Genomic DNA, 19,969 nt, shown 5'->3' on the forward strand with positions numbered 1-19,969 from the left:
GAGGGCCTGACAGGTAAGTGTCAGTAGCTTCACGGTAAATCTACTGCGTTCAGAAGATGAAGATTAGAGAAGAAATTCCAGAGCTGAGACAGGTGTACGCCTCCAAGTGGACATGGCCGTAAGCCAGCACAGAAGTCTCTCCTCTGCCTTGACCACAGCCTGCCTCACGCAGGCTGCCTGTTCAGTCTTAGGATGAACAAAAAATGGGTATTTGAGGAGCAGACCTTAGGTCGCCCCAAGAACACAAAAATAGTCTTCAACGTGACTAGAGCTTCAAATTTTACCCAGGACATTCATTATTTTATTTAACTCTGAATGAGTTGTTCCTTTAGAATGGTCCAGTTAGGACAGAGTCCAACTCAACTCTCAGAAAGCTTGGCCAACCCGAGTAATTCTAGTTGATACAATCCTTTCTGATAATAATCAGGCAATGGGTTCATCAGTGTTTTACAGTCATTCCAATATATGATAGTAAGATTACGTAATAGGGGGGAAGAGGGGTGGAGGAGGGATAGACTGGGAGTTTGGGGTTAGCAGATGCAAACTGTTATACACCGAACGTATAAACAACAAGGTCCTACTGTAGACCACAGGGAACTATATTCAATATCCTGTAATAAACCATAGTGGGAAAGAAAAGAAAAGATTATGTCATAAACATAGAAGTGGATGTGTGTATTCCTAGTTCCCCTGACAGGCAGAGAAGCATCCAAATTATCTAATTGCTGCATCACAACTTAAATACACATTTAATAAAAGACAGCATTGTTTTCCACCACATAAATTGGATTTTGACTTGACAAAAAACTGTCTTTGCCACTTAGAGTTTGACAACAGTATTGTGAGTTAGACTGTGAGAAACACTAATGGCCTGAGATTTACGATGAGGTTTTATAGACTGGCCCATAAAAAAATTCCTGTCTACATGTTAAAGGCCAGTGAAACAGCAATGAACCTTGAGAAAACTTTTGTGTTTTTGTTACATCATTTCATCAGTGGCCAGAAAGAGCAACGATCAGTACCAAACTAGTGTTGCATTAAAATCTAAATTGTTTTAGGATTAAGTTAAATACAGGGCTACAAATTACATAAATGTCCCACAGAGTGCTGCCTCTGTAATTTGTGAGGGATCAAAAGCCCCCCTTTTCGAGTTTATCCTGATGGAAATAACACCTGAAGAGTTAACTTAGCCAAGACTGAGGCCCATTCCCCAGTAGAGGCTCTAAATTCTGTGGGATAGAAAGAAAGAACCTCCTGGGACAATTTTAAAGTGAGCGAATGGCTATTAACAGGCAGTTGGTTTACTGAATTCCACATAAGAGGCAAAGCATATGTGTGACCCGCAGCAGGACCCTTGCAGAGAAGTCCGGTGCAATTAGTCATCAGATCGTCAGGCAAGATTTGTGCCCCTGCAAAGACAGAATCCTTTCCTCGGGTGGCAACATCCCCAAATCTACCTATACTACTGTTTCTGACAAGCAAGCCCAAAGACTCCCTCCAAAATCTATTCTAACCTGATTTTGGGAAACGATAAGTTGCTTATGAAAACATTTGAACTTAGTAAGTTTACATATGACTCATCCAGGTTCCGTTTGCGGTATTATCTCTGTAACACAGCCAGGCTGTGTGGCTTACTGGCAGGTTTTATCAGCAAGGGGACAGGCAGGTCCATCTGCTGCCCAGAAATGGGGCCTTCCAGGTCAGCGGTTCCCAAGCTGAATTAGCTACATTCGCTAAAAATGCAGATGCCAGGTCCTCACCCCAGAAGTACTGAACTCGAATCTTGGGGAGAAGAATTCCTGGAATCTAACAAGCATCCAAAGGTGATTCTTGAGCACATTGGAGTTTGACCCTCAAAAGAGTGATAACTTGATTTCCATGTTAATGTACTTGTGTCCATCGTATCACAGCTCTTTGGCTGTGTTTGGTCGGTCATGGTGACCAACATGGAGTGCCAGGTTCAGTTTAGGAGGGGGTGTTGCTTTAACACCAGACATCCACAGCCCCCTCCTAGTTTCCACTCTCCACCACAACCGCCCTTACTTGAGGTGCTATTTTCCATTAAACACACATACACACACACACACATATGCATACACACACTTACAACAGAAAATAAAAATGATTACGTGACTCTTTTCTCAGGATGAACCTGTGCTGTGACTTTTCTAGAGATGTTAGTTTGACCCTTTGAATGAGTGTTGCATTTACCAGAGAAACCCCAGAGCCTTGCCTCTTCTTCTCTCCCCTTGCAATTGCAAAAATCATTTCATCTTTAGAAGAGACTCTCCATTCCTTCATGAAAGTCTTACAAAAACTACTTACCGTTTGTACTTGACATTAGCACCACCCTCAAGTGTCCGCTTCTACGTTCTGATAGATAAGTAGCGTCTTCTCATCGTACAATCTACAGTTCCTGTGACCAAACAGTGAGCTCTATCACCAAAAAAATGGGAGAAACCTTTGCGAACAGAAAATGTGTATGAGGCATGAAGAGAGCTAAATGCGTCCTTATTACCAAAACTTTGCATCACATCACGTGACACAGGTCCTTTGGTTAAAGAGGAGATAGAATCCTTCCGAAGGACAACACATTCCTCAAAGAAAAGAAAGACACTTTAGAAACTTCTACTCAAAGCAATGATGATAAACCAGATCTTCGAGAGAGAGATGTATAATGCACGCATGTCTGAATCTTCCTCTTAATTTTAGCCAGTTACCAAATTATTATGTCCACTTTATATCACACAAATCAAATACCGTCTCTGACTTCTAGAGAATCCCAGCTTAGGTTGTGTTGTTGTAGAAATCAGGTCTTTGATAGCTTATGAGGTTCAAAATAGGACCCATCATATGCTACAGCTCGTTAGTACATGAACGTGGCTATGAGACAGGGCAGAGCGGGGTGGAGCTCCCATGCATATGGATGTGTGTAAAGGGCGGAGCACCCAGCACTGCTAGTGTGTCCTTGGGAGGCGTCTGCCATGCCCAGCAGTGCTGAGACTGCTATAGCCCAAGGAATGAGAGGAGACGCTCACCTTATGAAATTCTGTTGGTAGAAGAGAGACTGTGCCGTCAAATTCATTTACAAAACACAATCAACTACACCCCCGGTATTGCTTGCTAGGGCTGCCATAATAAGGCATCCCAGACTCGAGGGCTTCAAAAACGGAAATTGATTTTCTCACAATTTGGAGACTAGAAGTCCAAGATCAAGGTGTAGGTGGGGTTGGTTTCTTCTGGGCCTCCCTCCCTGGTTTGTAGACAGCTGCCTTCTCCATGTGCCTTCACATGGTCTTCCCTCTGTGTGTGTCTGTGTCCTAATCTCCTCTTCTTATAAGGACACCAGTTATTTTGGATTGAGGCCCACCGTATGACCCCGTTTTAACTTAACAACCTCCTTAAAGACCCTTTCTCCAAGTATAGTCACATTCCACAGGGTGGTGAGGACTGGAACATATGAATTTGAGGGATGGGGGATTCAGCCCATAACGGCTCAGCTCATAACCCCTTCCGTGCAGATTCACAAACATACTACCCTATCAAGGCGCTGAAACCTCATATACTAAAGAAAATGCTAACCTTGTATGAGGCAGCATTCCTCCAACTTTCTCTGTCACATCTCTTCACATGCCATGGACCCACGTTTCCACAGGGCACACCACTGGGCAGCTGTCAAGACCTAGGCTTGCCCAAAGTTCCATGCTGACTGTAGAGAATCCTACCCCAGCTTGCCTCCATGGGACCTGTGGCTCTCTCAGTCAACAGAAGCTTCAACTGTGTCTCTGCACCCCGGAAAGCTTGTGCCAGGTGGTGTGGGAAGATTCAGGGAAATACCAGATTGCCCCGGAGGCACTCACTCCAAATTCAGTTGGGCAGTAAACGTAGGAGAGGAAGTAAGGCAGAGATAAGTAACAGTATAAAACAGGATATAATAAGAAATTCCCATGAATGCTGGACATCCTTGTCATAGGAATTGGGCAGATGAATTCACTATGGCCCCCAGTGTCAACAGAATGTTACACAGAGCAGGTGGGGCTTGTACAGAGGAGCTAGACTAATGAGTGGAGCATCAACATGGATGGAGTGTATTCTAGGACCCAGTAGCTGGAATGCAAGTGGAGTTACAGGAATAGGAAACAACAAATTTGAATGCTGAGATTTTGAACTCAGAAAATGGGAGAATGGTAATCGTCCCAACAGAATTAGTAAAGTCAGAACATAAGAATCAAGTACCACCTTGGTTGTGTTTTGATGAATTTGAGGAGAAGCAGTACACTTGTAGTGAATATCTGCTGGTTTTGCCTCTCAGTATTCATTTATACTTCTTTTCATAAAGTAGTGCCCAGATTTTAAGCTATGGAGTGTACTAGAACTGATTCGCCTCTGAAGCTATGGACAGAGGCTCTCTCTTCCCTGTCAGTGGCATGGTGGGAAAACAAGAAACATGAGTACTTTGTAGATTCTAGTAAGGTCCTGGCTCTCAGATGATGGGCCCAATCCCAAGGAAAGCAGAGAAAATAAATGAGAAAATCTGGGGCCTTGGTCTCTCATGGGAGCCCCTGGATCAAACCATACCTGAAGGCATATATTATGGATTTTTCAGAAAATGAACTTCTTTATCATTTAAGCCAGTTTACGCTGTGTTTTATATCAGTACAGCAAACACACACACACACACACACACACACACACACACACACACAACTGTTAACTGACAAAATATCCAAATAGGCTGGATATCACAGCCTATTTGATATCCAAATAGCCTGGATATCACAGCCTATGTGATATCCAAATAGGCTGGATATCACAGCTTCATATCACAGATAGGCTGGTGATATGAATTTGAGAAACCACTCAAAGAAGTGATAAATGGAGCAAGGGAAGCAAAGGTGGTCCAGAGAGAGAGGAGTGGGAGAAAAAAGGATGACAACTAAGGATGGGATTGTATAAATCATCATGGGTAAGGGAACACATAAATTGAAAAGAACAAAATGGAAAAAGAGAGTTAGGAAGGTAACAGGAAGACCAAGAAAGTAAAGTAACAAAATCCCTACGGTATGGGTAAAGAGAGGATGCCAACTTTCTAATTTTTTCTCAAGGAAAGGTCCTCAATTAAAATAACAGTTACTATTATCTATTGAGCACTTGCTTTGTATCAAGCAGTGTTCTGGGTACCATACACTTAATAAATCATTCAGTCCTCTCACCTTTACTATGAGATGCGTACCATCATTCATTACCATTTTACAGATGAGAATGCTGAAGCACAGAGAGGTTAATGAACTTACCTCTAGTCACACAGCTAGGAAATGGCAGAACTAGAATTGGACCCTGCTATTCTACCTCTATAGTTCACTCTCTTAACCAATAGACTCTATACCTCTCAACTCTCAGCATCTGCCTGGAACTGCTGCTTTTGTGAGTAGGTCAAGGAATGCAGGTAGAAATTCATTTAACCAAAACTTTATCTCCCATATTCAGTCTGACTTGGATGTCTGAAATTCTGCCATTTTTGTATAAGCATTATCCTTTTATTATGGTGTTCTGTCCAAATGTAAATAGAGTAGGGACAGACAGCTTATTCAGTCATTCACAACTTAGCATGAATTAGTTTGACAGAAAACTTTCTTATACCAACAAAGCAACCTGGGGCCATATAGATTTGTTAAAAGCTTGAGGTACTACAAATCAGACAGCTCATAAGAGAGAGTTGAATACAAACTTTCCCCATTCACAACTCTCCTGTGAATTAAGACATTTTTCCTCCTATCCAGCTTCTATTATCACGGAGCATAGGTTTTAAAAGATCATCGTAAAGGTTAGTCTTACCGTCCCTGAGCTCAGACCCACAAGATAGTTTTAGAAGCCCAATATTTGGTGTTTATTTTAAACACATATCTGTCTCACTTAGGATGAAGAATTCCAGTAGTATCAAAACTTTTTTTTTTTTTTTTTTTTTGGCTGCATTGGGTCTTTGTTGCTGCATGCGGGCTTTTTTTCTAATTGCGAGGAGCGGGGTCTACTCTTTGTTGCAGTGCTCAGGCTTCTCATTGCAGTGGTTTCTCTTGTTGCGGAGCATGGGCTGCAGGCTCGCGGGCTTCAGTAGTTGTGGCACACAGGCTCAATAGTTGTGGCTTGCAAGCTCTAGAGCACAGGCTCAATAGTTGTGGCGCATGGGCTTAGTTGCTCCGCGGCATGTGGGATCTTCCCGGACCAGGGCTCGAACCCGTGTCCCCTACACTGGCAGGCGGATTCTTAACCACTGCACCACCAGGGAAGTCCCAGTACCAAAACTTTTAAGTAAAAACCTCATAGGTAGATTTTCCAAGTAAATCACCAATGGTAGAAAATACACATGAATATAAATATTTATAGATTTTACTAATTTAAAAACCTTGAGATATCAGCATAGACCATGAGCCAAGTTTTTTTAAAAAAGGCAAAGAATCAACTAAGAGGAATGTTCCTACACACCTGGAACCCCATCTGTACCTGGCTAAGTCCTCTTTCTTCAGCTTCTCTTCATTCATCACTGCCTCCAGGAAGTCTTCCAGGATAGCCCTGTGATCCTCCTTTATTGCAGGTTAAATCATTTCTTGAATCTCCATTTTCCTCCCTGAACCTTGCATCCACAAGGGCAAGGACTGGGCTACCTGTTTACCACTAGCACTTACCCCAGTGCTGGGCTACAGAGCTGGCCCTCATGAATTAATAAATGAAAGCAGAGGCCTGCTACTCTAAATGTATGAATATTCCTACAAATCATCAATAAAGAGGCAAACAGTGCAGCAGAGAAGTGGGCAAAGTGAGTAGGTTTATAAAAATAAATGCAAAATAAAATAATGACACCATTTTCCCTTCCCTTTAAATTCAAAAAAAAAAAAAGAAAGAAAGAAAGAAAGGAAAAGAAAAAAGAAAAAAAACTACATCCCTTAGATGTGGGGAAGGTCACTCTCACAGACAGCTGTAATTTTTCTGTAGGAGACTTGGGCTCTATGTATTGACACCTTTAAAATGTTTGTGCCCTTTGTTTAACTCAGCAATTCTGCTTTTAGGAGTACGTCCTAAGAATATATGCAAATATTTACCTATAAAACAATCAGCGCAGCACTGTGTATAATAGCAAAGAAAAATCTAAGTGAGCAGTAATAGAGGATTGGTAAAATTATGCACATTAGTAAAATGAAATGATATGCAGATTTTTAGTTACCATTTATTGGGCCCTTCCTGTGGGCACTTACCAGGCACTTCACTAAGTACTTAACACACACTGTCTGATTTTCATCCTCAGAACACTTTATGAAGTGGACATTACTGTTATGGCCATTTTCCATGGGAGGAAATTGAGAGGTAGAGAGGTGAGGTAATCCGCTCAAGGTTACATAGCGAGTACAGAGCAGAGCCAGTGTCAGTCTCCAAGACCCGGCTCTTGATCAGTAAGCTATCTGCCCCCAAGTTCAAGGTGTCAAATGTGCATTTAGTAGCATGGAAAGGTGTTCCTGTGTTCTTGTCATATTACCTAAAGAGACAGATTACAGGACAATACACAATATGATCACCTTTTTATAAAATGCATACTATATTAAAATATATGTATTTTTAGTTATGTGCACACATGCATATCTATGTTTATCTTTGCACAAAGACTGAAAGAACTGATATCTAAAGGTCGTCTCAGGGTGGTGGGGTCATGGGATAATGAAGTTTTTCTTTTCTTTTTGCTTACTCCAAAGTGTTATGGTTTTCTACAATAGATCACTTGAATCATACTTTAAGTTTTGTGTGTTTTTTTTTTTTAAGTTGAACTCAAAGTAGCCTAGAACTTTAGAGGACCTAACACATCACTCAGGCTAATCTTCTTACCAGCAAGAGACTGGAGCCCAGAGAAGTCAAGCGCGCTAATTTAACAAACAGAGCCAGGAGTGGAGTCTGCTCATCACAGCCCATGGCTCTGAGCATAGCCCTCCCCCGGGAAGGCGGCAAACTACACTACTTTGCAGGGTGAAGATGACAGAACATGCTGTGCGTTCGTTCTCCAGAGCACCCAGGAGCTCAGCATCCCCAGGACACGCATTCTGAGCGACACCTCGGTGCCCTACGAAACAGTACTCGCTGTAGATGAAAGGCCTGAAGGAAACACATCACAGCCTGGTTGTCATGTGGCCTCCACACAACCATTTTTTCTAAACCAGTGGCTTTTGACTAAGATGTGTGTCCGCATTCCCTGACAACTTTCCAAAGATGAGTCCCCACGGAGATTCTGGCTCAATGAATGCAGACAGGGGCCTGGGCCAGAATATTCTGAAACACCTTTCCATGTGATACTAATGTTGGACATTAGTCCCCCGATTAAGGGTCACTGGTCTATATAAATCTTCAGGTGTGTGTCTTAACCAGGAACTAGACCTTTGGTTGGCCTAGACCGTTGGATGGAACCGTTGGTTGCATCTTAATTTAAAACTCTTCCTGTCTGCTGTTAGCAAGAACAGCGGCAACCCCTCCTCCAGAAGCCTTGTAATGGATCTGAGTTCCTTTAGTTGTCCTTTCTCATTCTAAAGAGAAGAAGGTTATGAAGAGCAAAGGAAATGCTGGCACCATCCGCCACATTGCTCAGGTAGATGTGGCCGGACCCTGGATCAGGGGGCACGGAGCTCAAGAGCAGCCCTGTACAGTGCTGGGGACCAAAGCGTTGTCATCAAAGGAGGACAAGTCCCTGGTCTAGATGGTCCCACCAGCCACTGCTGCTGAAACAAGGGTTGAGGTGTCACATACAAGTCAAGGACCTGTTCACTGAAGTAGCCGGGCCAGAGGTCGACAGGGAGCAAGGACAAAGGTACAAAGAGATAGCCCCGTCCAGGAAAGAACAGAAAGTGTTTACAATGCAGTGCGATGTAAAGATGAGAAACAGAAGGAAATAAACACAAGAGAAATTAAGATGCACTTGTAAAACTGCAAAATACATTATGCTGTATCACCAGTAATTTTAGTGACTGCTCACTCAAGAAAGGTTTCTTTAAAAAGAAAAACAGAACAGCTTTGTCTTAGTTGAATAATAATACAGAGAATTTTAAACACCTGATTGTGTTTCTTGCGTTTTGACATTGTTTATATTTGTTATTTGTATATATTAATACGTAAGTAGATTTTAAATAAATCCTACCCAGGAACCATTTTTAGAAATTTTGATTTTTTTGATTTTCCTCTTTTTAACTAGACTACTGAACTCTGAAAAAAACGCTTAGGGATACACTACGATTGTTAAGAATATTACAGCTAACAACGAAAATTAAAATCATGAATGTTTTCTTTTAAATTATATCAAATTCCTCTAACAGGGGAAGTGCTAATGGCTCTTTCAGTTAAAAGACTGTGCTGCCCTTGCTCATTAACATACACAAGTTGGGGTATTTTTAAATCCTTAGTTACTTCATAATAATCCAGGGCTGCTGCTGCGGCGGCTAGGAACACCCAGATCACACGGAGTCTAGTGCAAAGGATGTCAGCTCAAGCCCAGGCGTGCGCCTCCGCTACCTCCGTGTTTTCAGATTCGAGGCTGCATTAGTGAATGTTCCCTGGTCTACACCATCTCCAGGAACATTGAGCCAACCTTGGGCAGAGGCCTAAGACCTCCTTCTCTTCCCCCTCTGCTGAAATCTCCACTGACGTCCAAGGAAGTTCAAACCCAACCACCTCCGCCCTTCTCTGACTCAAGGTTTTTCTTTTGCGACTGGAAAGCATTTGCCCCAGGGATTATATTACACCAGCAAAATGTCATGGAAAGAGCACTGGACGTAGAGTCAGAAGGCAAAGGTTCAAGACACAGTGAAGTCCCCGACTTGTATTTGTGATATGAAGCCTCTCTGAGCCATAATCTCTCCCCTGTAGACGGAAATCACACCAGCTGCATGTCCTCCACCAGGCCCGTGGAAAGCAAATATACATTAAAGCATTCGGCACAGTGCCTACCAGTACAGGTGAGGGAGTGATAACGGGAGCCAGACGTCGGGTCTGCTGTGTCCCAATATCCCCGCTGGCCCAGTGCCTTGCCTGCCACACAGAGAGCCTCCGTCCCTGCCCAAGCAGGTCCCGAGACCGTCTACATGGGACTCCAAGAAAGCTCGTTTCCTGGCTGCGTGCCTGCAGGAGTGGCCGCCAAAGACCCTGTCTGCTGTCCCCAGGCAGCGAATACCCAGCTCTCCATCTGAGATCTGCCGGTTAGAGGTGCTCCTGTTTTATGGATATTTATTCATTGTATTCTTTGCTTTCTGCAGCTGGGACTGGTTTGGTCAAAAAGAGGGCTCTGCAATAACGGTGTTAAACAAACAGCATCGGGCCTGGTATTTTTAGATACATTAAAATTCTGTTTAAGCACGGTGAGGGGGCCTGAAAAACTCAGGCCATTTCCCACAGCTGAGCGAATACTGATAAGAGCTTTATCCAATTTATAAGGCAAGAGAAGGAAACAATCATGTGTTATGGAATTGGACAAATAATCCAGCTCCAAACAATTATGAAATATAATGCAATTACAGAACACTGTGCCAGGGTTCTGGCAGTACCAGATTCTTCCCTTTTATGAGTCAACACTAATCTAGAATTTTGACACTCACAGGATTCATGAGTGTCCAGACACTGCAGGCAAGGAAAAGTCAAGACAAAACCAATAGAAATGTGTGTGTGTGTGTGTGTGTGTGTGTGTGGCACACACCCTTTCTTTTACAGCCGTTTACACATGGACACACCCTGTACTACCCATCAAGACAGAGAGAGAACTTCAATTGATGACAGCTCCCTCCAAAATTCCAATTCTATGTAACAGGAGAAATTCATATTCTACTGATAGTTTGTTGAAGAGATAAGGAAATTTTTTCATTATAGAATCCACACAGCAGAGACGGATAAAATTTCTCCATGGATTTTCTGTTCTCCACTCAAATGTCTCCTCTTTCCCACCGCTAACTTCACCTCTCCCCACTACTCCTCCACTCCGGCTCAGAGCAGGTTGGCTTTTCTCAACCCCAGAAGCTAGGTAACGAAACAGAAGTTCTTCCCTCCTGTACTGTCTGCTTGTGAGGCCCTACCTACAGAGGTCAAGGTCGGAGGAAAGTTAAGGTTGAATCCTCGTCACCCTGGGTTGTGGTCTAGACTGTGGTTTGAAGGACTGGAGGAGGTTGAAAAGAATGGGAAGGAAATGGGGGAGGGGGAGAGAAGGGCTACCCTTCTCCGGCCGGTGGGGAACAGAGCCACCCTACCTCTTCACTACCCTGGATCCTCACCTAACTTTTAAGAGAGCCAGCAGGCCAGACTGAAAAGACGAGGGTTATGGGTGTATATCGAAGCTCAGTTTGGTCTCTGTTCATCTGACATCTCTCCCTTGTGTCTCCAACCTGTAACTCAGGCAGGCTCAGGTTTTCATTTCAGGCTCCTCCTACAAATAGAGCTGCCCTTCCCCCTGGAGTCATTGGGACCCTAGTGTCAGGTGGCTTTCCAGGTCCCCAGGGGAGAGAGGAAGACATTGGAAGGACTTGACCAACGGCCCCAGATCTGAGGTGCTGGCTCCTTCCCAAGAAGTTTCTTCATTCTTGCCTGAGCTTCTTCCAGACAAGCCCCACCTGGAGGATGACATACCCTGAGTTCTACTGCAGGGCTCTTACTTGACACCCTAGGGTCCCTGATGGAAGCACAGACGCACGCACCACAGGGCCAGACCACATACCTTCCTTCTGCTGTCTGGGAGATCTTTCTAAAATTAAAATCTCCCTCTCTTTCCCTCTCTCTCTCTCTCTCTCTCTCTCTCTCACACACACACACACACACACACTGGCTTAAATGTCTTCAGAAAAGAACTCCCCTTTGCTTTCAGGGAAAAGTTCAAATCTTTAAATGACTTGCAAAGCCCTTTGCATTTGGCCTCTGCCCTTAACACTCTCTGCACCACAGTCCCTTGGAGCTTCTTTGAGCAACGAAGCTCTTCTCGCCTCAGATCCCAGCACACGCGGTCTGGCCTCCTCCTCTTCCTTCGCTCTGCACAGAGCCAGCCTCTGACTATCCTTCAGGTGTCACTTCAGTACTGTCTCCCCAGAGAGGCCTTTGTGACAATCCTATCTAAATCAGGTTTCCTACGCACAAATCTACACGTCCTAATTCTCTAGCACAGCACCCCACGGCTCTTAGCTTCACGGCACTTCCTGAGATTTGCAATCACTAATTTCTTTGTTCAATTTTTTATTGTCCATCTAGGAAGCTAATGGTTAGCTCCAAGATGGCAGAGACTATGAGTCATTTCCCCAGCATCAGCACCGTGCCTACGGTAGGTTCTTGAAATCATATTATTATAAGGTATTACCAAAACTTAAACTTCCCTTGTATCTTTCAGATAGACCAAAGAAAGAAGAATTATCATCGCTTTATTTAAAGGACAGTGAAGAGACTGGCTGATTCTGGGTATCTGTATTGCAAAGTCCTGGAAACAACCTGTGGGTAGATACAGTAGACAGGCTGGCAGGGTCGCTCTTGAAAACCCAGATGATAAGTCTGGGCTTGATCTGGCTTCGCACTTTGAGAGGAGTAATGATCAACTAAAGCGCACCCAGAGGTCATGCCCCAGAAACAGCGAAAGGGCTCTGAGCTTGACTTGGTGAAGGAAAACATGACAGAGTGATGTCTTCAAGTATCACGTCAAAAAGAAAGCAGGTGTTTTGGTTGTTGTTGTTCTCATGGGCAAAAGTGGGTCCAATCGGTACCTGCTTCAAGGAACTGATTTCACCTCAATACAAAAACAAACCTGTTAATACCTTGCACTGGCCAATAATGAAACCCACTACTTCATGAGGCAGTGAAGTCCCTGTGGCTGGAGCGATAAGCAGGAAACCGAAGAAGATTATTGGGGAGATAATTTCTATATCCAGCAGGAGAGTGGATTTGTATGATCCCTTTCCATTTCAAAACTCAAAGGGCAATGGAGAGCCATCAGAAGTTCTGAGCCAAGGGTGATGTGATTTTCTTAAAGTGTTGTATTAGAAAGATCTGTGAAAGGTTGTGAAAACGAACATGTGTTCAGTACTAAATGAAAGAATCAGAGGTACCTGAGATAGCATAAGACCAGGATGGCGCATTATTACCCAAATGAAATCTGATTTGACAAAAACAGCATAAGAAAGTAGTGCTCACAAGATGTGTCACGGCTATCAAAGTCTCCAAGATAAGAACTTCCTTCATGACTAACATCTTTAATGATAAGCAGATAAAGGCTTCTGCATCAGAGATTTTAGAACCTATTTCAATAAGCATGACCCCTCACCTTAACATTCTATGTGGGATACTCAATTACAGCAGTGTTCAAGATCAAAAACTTGTGGAATGTCTGATCTGTTTACATATATTCCAACCAGCAGTTAAAGAGATGGCTTCACTATAAGTAATTAAGGCTCTCTTATACCATATTTAAATTTCTAAAGGGGTTGTAAGCTATCTGGGTCACATTTAACACTGTGAGTACAAAACCCTTACTGAAAATTTCAAAGATGCCAGCCTCTTTTTTGCTTCATCATCACCTGATAGTTCTTTACATGTTCTAGTCATGGAGGAAAAGGTCATATTTCCAAAAACTCTGTAATGGTCAGTTCTCCAGGTGTTCATCCCTGGGCAACGATCAAGGCATCTGCTCTGTCATCTCCCCTTTTCTTTTCTTTTCTTTTTCTTTGTGAGTAAGAGAAGGGTCTCTGCAGTGGAGATGCCATCTGTGAAACCCTGGGTAGTGATTCAAGCATTTGCCAAATGATCCAACTGCTGGAACTAAACAGACTCTGCTCGGGGGTGGTATGATTACAATTCCGGCCTGCCCCAGATCCACAGGCACAGATCCACAACACCTGGCACCTCCTCTGCCCATGGCGAAATAAGAACCTGTTGCCAATTGACTTAAGTTTCACCATCTAAAAAAAAAGGCAAGAAACACGTTTTTCACTATTTGCTGATAAAGAGAATGCTTTGACTTCCATACCGGAAGAGGTTATGAGGGAGGGGAAAGATGGTGACAGATGTGGTCAGTAGTCTACATGGCTTCCTTTGGTCTGGCCATGACCAGGTCAGTCAAACCCACAGTAAATGGTAAATTCAAGTCTGTGATGCCAACCAGAGCCATCATTAATCAAAAACATAACCTTACTGGCTGCATACTGAAATCTGTGTCAACACCTTTACAAGGGTTAAAAAGAGAGAATGAAAAATAAAAGGAAAGCCTGAGCTTTTTGCATTTCCATTTTGAATGTCAGTCGGCAAAAGGATATTTTTTAATCTTAATAGACGGTGACACCAGATTTATTTAGTCTGGAGGAATAGCCAGCCCTTAGTACACGAAGTAATACTGTCCAAACCATAGTGCAGGTGCTTCGGCTGTCTGAGGCAACAGATTTTTGGAAGCAGCAAGAGGGCTTTAGATTAAACATCGGAAAATATTCCTACTTGTAAGACATCATAGCCACTGAAAAGGGGTGGAGCTAAAACTTTGCTGAAAAGCCAATCTGCAAATTCAGCCGGTTATTTCTGTTAAGAGTTTGGTTGGGGAGGTTTAGCAGCTTCGTCTCCAAAGCCCTGATTGAAAACCACAATGTTCAGCAAGTCAGTGAGATTTCATGCGTTCATCTGAAACCCACCACAACAAATGCATCTCTTCATGCAATTCAGGCTCTTAGAATCTTCGCTAAAGAACCACACCAAACCGTGGAACTCAATCTCAAAGCCCTGATCCCACCCAGAGGAGCTCAAGTTCCATTTAAAGGTTCAATAAAAAGATGAGAGGTGGGGAAATGCCTGCTGAAACGGCACATTAGCTGCTGCATTTAAACCCTCACCACAGTATCCGAATGTGATTGAGATTCAGAGGGAAAGCTACGTGGTATGAAATGTAGCAATTATTGGTCTATTAATACAGGATGGTAGTGCTGTCGAGTGCTATCTCTAAAAGGGAGATGGGGGAAATTCTTACTGCAAAGGTAAGTTGCCTTTTTTTTTTTTTTCAACTAGGAAAGAACAAAATTAAGAAATTTTCTGGGGCACGATCTCAAAATGTCGCAGATGCAAAAACTTTTTGTGGGACCCAACACAAAAGCTGGCAAAGCAGGTGTGCTGTCAGTGTCTCTCGCCTGCCGTTTCAAGCTTGGAAATCACAGACTTTTTCAAATCCCAGGATGAGTGAGGGACAGAGAAAGAAAATGTGGGGGAGGAATAGAAGAAATAAAATTTTACCGAAGATTTCCGGCTTAACGACCTTCAGACACCAGGGCTGGAGAAAGGAGAGGTGGCTGCCATCCCCGCGGCCCTGCACTCCAGGAGGGCAGCTGCAGGTGGGGCGCCAGGGAAGGCGGCCAGGAAGTGGTCCTCTGAGCGCCAGGTGAGCGGCTCCACGGATGACGCCGCGCCGCCATCCCCGCCCCACCTGCGCTGCCCCAGTTTTCTCAGCGCAGCCCGGGCGCCTGCCGCTCGCTGGTGGGCAATACCTCCTCCAGCGCGGCAGCTACTTAAGCTTTAGGCCTTTTTTAAATGACCTCGGGTGTGAGCCGCGGCGAGCCCCGTGGAGTACCACTGGCCCGGAGAGATCACGGGGAGCCGGGATGTACAGGCGCGTCCGCCCCGCGCCCACTCCACCTCCGACAGGGGGCGGGGAAGAGGGCCCCTCCAAGGAGCTTACCCCTTTAAAAGAGGGGGGCTGACTCAAAGGTGTCCAGGGAGAGAGGCCAGCTTAAAAGGGGGTCCAGACATTCACCTGGGGTTAAGCAAAGACAAGACCTGCTAGAGAAACAGTTAATTCCTCTGATGCCCAAATCACAGCAGAGATGGAGGAGGCTGAACAGCCTGAGAAACAGAGGAAAGGGAACAGGATGTTGATCGGGAAGCATTTCTACAGACGCTGGGGTTGGGATCTGGGTACTAACCAGGGAAGGTACTTCCGCAAAATTGGAACACACACGCGCTGTATCTGTAGGCAACTCGACAAAGGGCACAATCTAGGAAATTGAATAGAGATTTGTCCCCTGTCTCTCAGCCTACTGACCCACTTTCCTTGGGCTACATCTCCCCCACATCCCTGCCCCTTGCTGCATCTTCCCGTTAGCCAATAGGGAGGAAAGACAAGGCCCCCAGATCATAATGTAGGTAGAATAAACATGGGCCTGTTTGACATGTTTTAGAGGGGCAAAAGTCCCTCTCTTTTCCCAGAAAATCCTCTCTAAGCCACCCCTTACTCCCACTTACGCAGGCACAGACACCAAAGGATATCTCCTCCAGCCCCCGTCAAGGGCCTGAAATTCTACATTTAGTCATTTGTGTGAAGCACTAAAAACATCTGCACCTTAAAAAAAGGTAAGTGTGCTATTCTGGAAACAGCACCCTTTGATCCATTCTTAGGAGACAAAGTATTTTCTCAGAGTCTCCGGCCAGTTACCAGACGTAGGCAAAAGAAAGTAAGTTGAGTGAATATTGAGAGAAAGTCCTGGGGCCAGAGACACTGCCCAGCTAGAGTCCACAGGAGGAAGAAGCACCATTCACGCTCACACACACGCACAAACACACACACACACTCTCTCTCTCTTTTGGACACACAAGTTCTCTATGATTTTGCCTAAAATCGGCCTGAGTCACTTGCCAGAAGCCCAGTGTGGCTGCTGCTGATTTTGCTGCATCCACTGGAGTGACTATAAAGATCCCAAGTCACGTGCTTGTCGACTAGCACGGCTGTCTCCACCTTCCAAGCGTCCAGGGACACGGTGCGGTGCAGCCGGGCAGGCTGAGCTTTAGCGTCAAGCATATTTGGTTTGAATCCTAATTCTCCCACCTTCTGCCACAACTGCCTGAATTCGAGTTCCGGCTCTTCTTCTGAGCAGCTATATAACCTCGGACAAACCATCTGCCATCCCTGAGGCTCTGTTTCCTCATCTATAATCTGAGTACAGTCACATCAAACGATTCACACAAAGCCTTCAGCACAGTGCCAGGCACCTGGTACAGTATGTGCTCAACCAAAATGGACTACGTTTACTTTGATTATTATTGATTGTGAGATTTTAGCCAAGTGATTTTCCTTCTTTGAGCCTCAGATTCCTTATCTGTAAGTTGCAAATAATCATATCTACTTATACAGGAGTGCTGTGAGGTTTGAAAGAAATATATGTAAAGTGTTAAGCCAGAAAATTCACAAGCGTCAGTCCTAACCATCCGTTCCCAGAAAAGGTAATAAACCTTTCACTCCACTCACCCCGGCTTATGCCTAGGTGGAGATGATATTCATCTCGCCAGATTACTTCTCTTTTGTCAAATCGGTTTTAAGTCACAATAACAAAGATCAAGTGGTCTGGTCTAAAACTACATGGAACATAACCCAAATTCAGGAACGCCAGATATTTAGTTATTGCTTCCTTTCCCCCTTTTTTTAAGCGCTGATATGAGGTAGCGTCTTAGAGAATTGACTCATCTGCCCGTATTTGTTCATTACAGCTGTTGCTAGGAAGTTATTATGTAAACGGCTCTGCTCCTCACTCGCCGTTATGCTTTCTTCTTGTTATTGTGAGCTGGAATTAAGGGCTAGCCCTGTGCTGAGTTTTCATTAGAGTCTTTCTATACTCTTCGCTATTTTTCTCTCCCCCTTTATCAGTAACTTTAGAAGTTAATCCTTTTATATTTTAAGGGCTTGAAAGAAGATGTAAAAATTCATGAGTATCTTGGGCGGAGGAGCTGGATTTCAAAGCGGATTCAGCTTCTCCCTCTTCACTGTGTCAATAGTTAGTGCCCGGCATGTTTAACTTGCAAAATTCAAATTAAACCATCATCATGCTCCTATAAGCTTCACTACCTCTAAGAACAAGTTTCAACTTGACACATGGAGGAGGCAGTGCTGAGCCACATTCATTACCATCCCTTCCACTGGATTAAGTAATCATGTGTAATAAAGATGAAAAGCTTCCAAGATAAAAGGAAGATGTAAACACTAGTATTAAAAGTCAAAAAAAATTAAGTAAATACCCCAAAGTCAATTTGGAAAACACAGGACTAGGTGGTGGTTATATTTTTTGCCACATTCAAAAGGTATCTGTTACATGTTCCAAAGTGCAGAGTCAATATAATTTTTACCCCCTGAAGGTGTACCAAACATGTATGAAGATTTCAAAACCAACCCAGCAGGCTTTCCAACAGATGGAAACTGAAGTTGCACATTTCATTTCAGATACCTGTTTCTAAATCATTGATTTTTGTAGAAATGTCACACTGTACTGAAGAGAAGTCTCTCTTTCTCAATAAACATACAGCAAACTTCCTAGAAAATGCCAACATTTTCAGTTAAGAGAGAAAGCTGCAGAAAAGCCCATGAAATTCAACTCAGTCTCCCTTCTTATGCACACAATATCCAGCGACTTCAGTTACACACCAGCTTTCATCCCTGCACTCAGGAGGAGTTTCAAGCCTAAAACAAGCAGTGAATTGGCCTCACTCTGCTAAAAATTTGTGGGAAGAACAGTGGGAATCAACTACTTATTCTTTAGTTTCAATACACTGAGGAAAAAAGGGTTAGACTTACTGCTTGAGGTAATAAGGTCAAAGCTGTAAGGGGTAAAAAGACTGCAGGTTTACACCTGTAGTTTTATTTTTCCTGATGCTGTAACCTTCAGGCCAGATCTTCAAAGACAAGAACCAGCCCTCTAAGATAAGAACACAAGCTCAAATTCAGTGTCCCCACCAAAACTATCGACATTTAACCTAATTTTTGCCATTTAAAAAAGAGGAAAAGAAGGAGGAGGAGGAAGAAAAGGAGGGCGAAAACTGTCAAAGTAGAAGGATCGTCACAAATCCCCAGTAAGCAGTGAGGTCAAATCCCAAAGAACACTGAGTTTTCCCATGGGGAAATTTAGGAGACAGAACAATCAAATGACACATGTGGATCTTGTTTAATTTCTGATTTCAACAAACAGTAAAAAGATGTTTGAAACAATCCAGAAATTTTAGATTTGATATTGGATGATACCAAGAAATTATGAAAAGTTTTGTTAGGTGTGACTGTGCATTGTGGTTACATAAGAAAATGGCCATATTTTCAAGAGATGCATACTTACAAGGGTGTGGAGAAAAGGGAACCCTCCTACACTGTTGGTGGGAATGTAAATTGGTGCAGCCACCATGGAAAACAGTATGGAGGTGCCTTAAAAAATTAAAAATAGAATTACCATATACTCCTGCAATCCGAATCCTGGACATATATCCAGAAAAGACGAAAACTCTAATTCGAAAAGATACACACACCACAATGTTCATAGCAGCACTGTTTACAATAGCCAAGACATGGAAGCAACCTAAATGTCCATCACAGGTGAATGGATAAAGAAGATGTGGTATATATATATACAATGGCATATTACTCAGCCATAAAAAAGAGTGAAATAACGCCACTTGCAGTAACATGGATGGACCTAGAGATTATCATACTAAGTGAAATGTCAGACAAAGACAAATATCATATGATATTTATATGTGGAATCTAAGAAAATGATACAAGTGAACTTATTTACAAATTCTGTATTTACAAAACAGAAATAGACTCACAGACATAGAATTCTGTATTTACAAGACAGAAATAGACTCACAGACATGATACAAGTGAACTTATTTACAAATTCTGTATTTACAAAAAGAAATAGACTCACAGACATAGAAAACAAACTTATGGGGACTTCCCTGGAGGTCCAACGCTTAAGACTCCACGCTTCCACCGCAAGGGGTAGGGGTTTGATCCCTTGTTGGGGAACTAAGATCCCACATGCCACGTGGCACAGCCAAAAAGTAAAAATAACAAAAGAAAGAAAACAAACTTATGGCTACCAAAGGGGAAATGGGGGGTTGGGATAAATTAGGAGTTTGGGATTAATAGATACACACTACTATATATAAAATAGATGAAAAACAAGGAACTGTTGTATAG

This window comes from Grampus griseus (assembly GCF_964374135.1).
Source record: "Grampus griseus genome assembly, chromosome: 13".
In the NCBI taxonomy this organism is placed as follows: domain Eukaryota; kingdom Metazoa; phylum Chordata; class Mammalia; order Artiodactyla; family Delphinidae; genus Grampus; species Grampus griseus.